Source organism: Crassostrea angulata, chromosome 6 (genome assembly GCF_025612915.1).
Source record: "Crassostrea angulata isolate pt1a10 chromosome 6, ASM2561291v2, whole genome shotgun sequence".
Classification (NCBI taxonomy): domain Eukaryota; kingdom Metazoa; phylum Mollusca; class Bivalvia; order Ostreida; family Ostreidae; genus Magallana; species Magallana angulata.
In genome coordinates, this window is record NC_069116.1 from 5,223,795 (window position 1) to 5,230,992 (window position 7,198).

The following is a 7,198-nucleotide window of genomic DNA, read 5'->3' on the forward strand; positions in this document are numbered from 1 at the left end:
TTTCTCAACCATACTATCGAGTTAGTTTTAGAGCAGAATATTATCTGATATTGGTTTATTTTGCATAGTTATGTCATCATTGGAATATCATACTGTAGATCTTTTAAAGGGTTGCATTATACGCTGGTGGCATTTAGGTCCTTGGACAGACAGAACGATATATGACTATAAATGTAAACTAGTTAAATCATTTGAAGAAATAAAATATTGTAAATACATTCATCACAAACAGAATGTGTTATAAACTGAGTTCCTTGATTGTCATGCAATTCACTTGTTACGGCTAATATACAAAGACTAGTCACACATTGGTCAAGTGAATTGATGGAGTTCATGTTAAAACGTATTTCCCCATTCGTATTTTTTTTCAATAAGGATAAAGTATTTACATATGTTTCATCCTTACATCAGCTATTTCCTTCATGGCAATAGATGTGATGAAAAACACCATATACCATAATATATCTGTATTGGAGGACAAGGAAATACAAATACACAAGTAATATTTGCTTAATAGGAACTTTACACTAGTGTTCCAACTTGAACTGTTCTTATAATATGTCCCAAGATATTTAAGCAGCACATTTGGACGATTTTTAATAAAATACACATACCTGTGAAAAAAGTGCAATTGAAATATTTGAAAGGGATAATTTCCAAGATAATTTCATTGACACATTATCATCTTTCACTCGGAAAAATTCACAGAAACAAAAAACAGATTCCTTAAGGAGATTTATAATGGGGAGTGTTTACATCTTTTCTCCATTCGGAATACACTCGGAATACATCGCACAATTTTTTTCAACGTTATCATCCGGGCTTGCTGCAATACAAAATCCCCATAGACATCACAATTTTTAACATTGTATTGAAACCTGATAAGCTAACCTGGGGTATTTATAGATTTCAAGCAATTAAGCAAAATCTGAATTTAGGATATCTTGGGAAAAACTATAAGAATAAAAAAGTTCCGTTGTTTAAGCCCTTTAAAGGGATCAAGATCTTGTTAGTAAAAGGTGTCTATAGATTTCTAAAATTTGAGATATGAATATTTTCAATGATGCTTTATTACAATAGCTTACTTTTATCATGTTACTCGGGGTTTGAATTTCAGATAAAAATGATGATATGTCATGTTTAAACCGTCATTTGAATGAAAACAAAATCAGCTACAAATCTAAGATTCCATCCGTTTATGACAAATAAAATAACTGAATATGCATACAGTCTCTGTAAAACGGCACGTAGAATGTTTTTGGCCTCTTCTTCAAAATTATATTGAATTGAACATACTCAGGAGGTATCGGGGTTTCTTTTTATAGGATATAGGATTTAAAATGGAATGTCAAGAAAATATATAATTTTCTATATAATTCAGTTATGGTCAAAAAGCATGGTAAAGGGATATATAAAATCAAATATGACATCAAAATGGATCTTACATCAAAATTCGAAAACATTCAATAGATTTTGACCTTAAGCCGTAAATGCACTTTTAAATTATATCACATTTGTCTCATGTATCTGTATACATTTTGGATTTACTCTTAAACCTTTTTGTTATTTTAACCAACTTTATCATTAAGCGTAGTTATGAAAAAAATATTTTTGATGTCGGAGAAACGAAAGGTCATTCCACTTTCAGTCATAAAAAGAAACAAGAGCGATTAATCTTTTAAGTGAAAATATATCAAATATGTCTTGAAAATGATTATATACATGAAGCACTCTTCAGCAAATGTTAGAAATCAAATTTGATTTAATTAGTGCATTTTGCCACCATGATTGCAATGATTAAAATATATCATCATGGCAAATTGCTTGAAAATAAAACTGCATGATGTACATATGAAATTATCTATCCTTAAACCTGAAACAAGTAAATGCTCATTTTTCTCTAAAATTAAATAGGTGAGTATCCCTGTATTAGATTATTGAATTTGAACAGTGCTAAATATATGTTTCAAACATTTTGCGATCAGAGAGATAAATTAGAGTAGAACGGATTGATTTTTCATACTCCAGATTTCCTCAAGACACCTTTTCCCCAGTGAAAATTCTATTGTAAACTGATTATCATTCAGTGAGATAAGCTCATAATAGACTGGTTCACAATACCCGTAGCATTAGCTTCCTATTTTGGAGGGTACATTAACATAGGTATTTTCAAAATTGGTAATAACAATGGTTTATTGCTTTAAAAAAGATGTCGTTTAATTACATTTATATGCTAAGAAATTGTTTTTGAAATTCTCATTAACAAAGGGGTATTACTCATGTTGTGAAAGGGCTACTAATAATGTACCTGTGTGTCTAAAGATCATTGATATTAATTGTCATAATACTTACTTTTTCAGTCTGACATGGCAAGCTAGCCACCTTGAAGTACTGATTTGGTTTACCAAAATTTTATCTTCCTTTAATTGAACTTTGAATTTCAAGTAAAACAATTTAAATTTTATGTAAAACAAAAAATCATAATCAGTATATACAACGATAAAGTTTCATTTTTTATAAGAAAAAAGTATTTGCTTGAAGATCAGAACAATTAAAATTTGCCTTAAACCGTTTCTTACATTATAGAAATACTAGTTCATGCTTTTACGGGCTTTTTTGGACAAAGATAAAAAACATTTTTTGGTTAATAGTTACACTGTACTAATATAACCTTTATTTTATTATCTTTTCTATAAAAAGACATGAACTGTATTCATATACACGTTTGTAATGGTTACTCTAACATATGAAAGTTCGATAAAAACAAATCACAAAACTTCAAAGATTTTCGCATCTAGTCTGCAATGCCATACACTATCATTCTAAATATTTCTAATGACATTTTAAATTTTAAAGACATTTCCTTTGTCATGATCTGATATTTAATGATGAATTGTCTTTGAGATTGTACGAACTGCAGCGTTCCCTGTCCGTGCCTCGTCTTTAACAGTAACAGGTCCTCATTGATTTCTCAACAACGCAAAATGGAGCCAGGCATACATTATATTTTACATGATTATGGATTCGAAGGTATCTTTAAGCGTTCGAGAAGTAATAAAATGCAAATAATTAACATTTTCGTTTTCATTAAGTATTTTTATTGACATATATTCAATATTCAATGATATTTTTCTTCAGATTTTCCCGATCCTGACGAATGCTTAAGATATCATGTTAATGAGAAAGCAGCAATGTTTGGGGATTGTAAAGAAAAACAAAATATACAGTGTTTAAATTGTAAGTAACAAAGCATATAGTGTGGATATGTTTGGTATTTTTAAAGATTGAGAAAAAGGTTGCCCAAAAGATTTTTTGGGAATAGAATTCATGGGTTCAAACCCTTGTGTGACTAGATAACGCTGTTTTAGAATGGACATATACATGGTCTATTCGGGACCAATTTATGTGGCTTTGCTCCTGACATTGCCCATATGAATACATACTATGAAATTGCTCTTATCACAAAAGGAAAAAATATTGAAAATGCTTTGAAATTGTAAGGCATATGAAATACACTCTTCCAATTAGCAACATGGCTTAAAAAACCTGCATGTTAACTTTACATAACTCTTGAGTCAAATGCATAGGCAAACCAACAGGTTGATACCAATTTGTCTTGGTATATACAATGCCTTTACAAGTCTCAACAGTTTGTTGCACGATAAAAAAGTTCTTAAAATTCCCATCAAGAGTGTTTATTTGAAGTTTATTGTTTTCATACAATTAGGACGAGCAAAACAATATTATTAAAGGGAAATATTTTGTAGATTCACAAACCGATTTTGAACCAACAGTCACTGCTTGTTACCAACAAGATAAGAACGATTCGCAATGTTTTTCTTTACCCGAATTGCACGAGCGAAAAACTTATCAAGGTAATGTTACTGTAAAAAATTCCGATCTCGTGTATAACATTCTTCTTTGTGATTATAAGTCACAAAATTGCAAGCTTAAATTAAGCAATGAAAATATGTTTCGTAACATATTTCGTAAGTAAACGCAGAGTAACTATCCCAATATCCGTAGATAAATAAGTCACAAACTGCATGATCATGAAGTCTCACTACCATGATACAATTATTATGTTTTGCTTTGCTTTTAATTCTTTCGTAATACATCAAGCTCTTTTTGTTATTTACAACATAAACAACTTTTTCATATTATCTTGCAATGTTTTTGTAATTTAAAATGAATTTAGAGACATTAAACTTTTGAACTATTACAGTTGATTCTATACCCCACTGCACCGTTCCTTGGATATGTCAAACAAGACACACATGTGGTATTCTACTTATTATTGGATCCATTGTCGTCTTTGGAATATTAAATGTTGTTTGTATATACTGGTAAATAATTTTGAATACATAAATTTAATAATTGGTGGAAATGTGCTGTTGAGCAGAATTTAAATTCTGGCTTAAAAATAGATTTTTTATGTTGAAACTGAAATAATGAAATATATAAAATATAATCATTATGAAATATGTATTTGCAGTAGTGTCAGGTACTTTGTACGGAGAAAGTTGGCCAGCGCGACTTTAAGACGAGGAGACTGTTTACCGAGTCCAGTGAGAACAACCGTACACATTTACTCACACATGTAAAACAAAGTCAGGAATAAAACGTTTCAGTAAATTGGGATTGATAATTTTTTGTGTGTTTATAGCAAGTATCTATATGTTATGATATGTTACAATAGTACTTTTTATATGCATAAAACGGTTGCAAAGCATCTGAGTGTAGAAATACGGCAACAATTATGATGCACGACGCATAATGATAGATTTACAGTGCTCAGTAAGTACGCCGTTTATTATGTAAAAAATTTCATAAGATAACAAAAGAAATAAGGTAATACGTAAGGGTCAATCAAAACATACGAAGACAATGTGGCTGTCTATCATATATTGTATATGAAAGTCATACTTAACAGATTAATCTGAGCTCCAACACTTATGTTATTGATATGCGAAGTTTTAGTCCATTTGATGAAACGGTATTTTTGTCACCCCTTTTTAAAAACAACATGGTTTGTCACCACGGCGCACGGTAACGTTCAAAACGTGACGTAAAGACAAAACATGCACAGTTTATAGATATACCCCATCTTTATATCGCGCTAAGTCTCTTGTGCCTTTCTCCTTACATTTTAAAATTGCACTGAACCACTTAACATCTTATTTGCACACATTTGTTCGAGAATCATAAGTTAGTTCTTCAAAGTTTTCATTTTCTAACCGTGTATCTCTTAGTTTACAGTAGGGAAAACCCTGAACGTCGGTGGACGTTACTTATTTTTTGACCAAATATTTTACTCTCTTTCGGACTGTTTTATATTCAAAATACAATTACCACCACCCCCACAAAATTTATTACAGTTAAACACAAACTTGCAAATAATTGTTGCCTTATTTTTTGCACCATTGAGCATTTTCACAGCTTGTGTCGGCTTTTTCCTGAGTTAAATCCATTCTGTTTGTACTTCTCGTTGCACCGTGACGTCCGGCGACGTCGATGTTTTTACTCAATTCTAAAGAGGACCATTTGTCTTTAGTTACTAATATCTGTTCGACAAAACAATATATCCCGTCATTCTTTGGCACATAGAATACCATGTCTATACTAAATTTGAGGTTTCAATATTATTTTGTTTTAAGCCCAATTTAAAGAGATATTACTTTCAACATTATATGGTTTATTGCTGACATAACACAAATCTTGACCGTGCGCCGTGACCTCATTTTTGCAGGATTAGATTCTAAATAATTCTCAGAAATGAAGGAATTTATTAATTTTTTCTTGCAAATTGTTTGAAACTATTGCTAAATTATTTCTACCAAATTTAGTAATGATATGACGTTAAGTAACACAGCTATGACAAAAGTCTTCGTATTTTTTTATTGACCCTCGTATATCGGAGTAAAATGCGTTTTGTCATGATTCACGGTATTGTGTGTGTTCCTATTGCAAGGTGATGTATTCTAAAATTTGAAAATGAAGATAATTATATAGTGATGACGGGTAGGTGCATGCTTTGTGTGTAATACAACTTTGTACCGAGATCTAAATGTCATCCTTCTATTTTAACATGTACATCATCATGGTAAAATTATGTACTATGCAGATTTCCAAATAATGCTTTATTTTGATCAAAAAATAATTTTGTCTCTATTTCCCGTGGCGCCTATTTTTTGCGTAACGTTGTTACAGGGTGGTACCAAAAGAGGAAACATTTTCCATCCTATTCTATTAGCAGTATAAATTATTGATATAAACACTTGACATTTTGTTCCTAAATTTAATTCAGTTGGGTGAATAAAAAGATGGGTGAATAAGGCGTGTAAACTGCCCATTTGAGGATAGATGAGATACTATAAAATTAAAACATGAACAAATCTCATAATTTCTTTATAAATTATTGAAACCAATGTATATTTACCATAACATCGATTTACAACCTCTAAATATGTTAAATATTTGGAATAGGTTGATTTCAACTGGAGCAAGCGTGTCAACACCTCCAAATAGTGTCATTTTTAGAACTTCAATGCCTTTTCTTTTGTAGAGTGGGTCTATTTTTGTCATAGTCTATATAAGGTTTAAAGGGAATCAAACCGATTTCAATCAACAAAAACGTGGAGAGGTGACCCACTATACTTTAAAAATGTAATTTTTGTATCCAAACACTTGAACATTTTAGAAAATACTATAAGTCCGTAAATTTGCTCAATCTGATTAGACTTCTAAATCCACACCTCTACGATACGCTATACAAGTAGCTATGATAATCGTACGTGAGCGGATCTTAGATCTAACTTTAATTAGATTGTCATCGCCTTAGTGTGTTATAGGACCGACGATATCCAAATATGAGCATTCAGTTCTTTTATTTATATTTATATTGATGTTAATTTGTATAAAGTATTTGTGTATGGTCGCTTTAAAGCCTTTATATGCGCAAATAGTCAGGAATATGAAAAATACATGGAACAGCCATATTAACATGGTATCTAGTTCGCTTCCGTAATTAAAAAATATACTGTAGTGCTAGAAACTTTGTAGAGAAATTATTTTTTATTAACGAGTAGATATGATTAAATGATTATTTCTAATAAGTACATATCAAATAAGTTATATAAGTTTGTTAGTTTAAACGTTTAATTTAATCTTACAATAATAAATACACATAAAACACGTG

At 30.7% G+C, this 7,198-nt stretch overlaps 1 long non-coding RNA gene across 1 annotated transcript; it reads left to right on the forward strand.

Moving 5' to 3' along the window:
* Positions 1-3,767: 3,767 nt before the first annotated feature.
* LOC128188782 (uncharacterized) lies at positions 3,768-4,841 on the forward strand. The gene is made up of 3 exons (XR_008244188.1): positions 3,768-3,875; positions 4,226-4,346; positions 4,496-4,841. It is a non-coding gene; the product is annotated as an uncharacterized LOC128188782 (long non-coding RNA).
* The last annotated feature ends 2,357 nt before the right edge of the window (positions 4,842-7,198 follow it).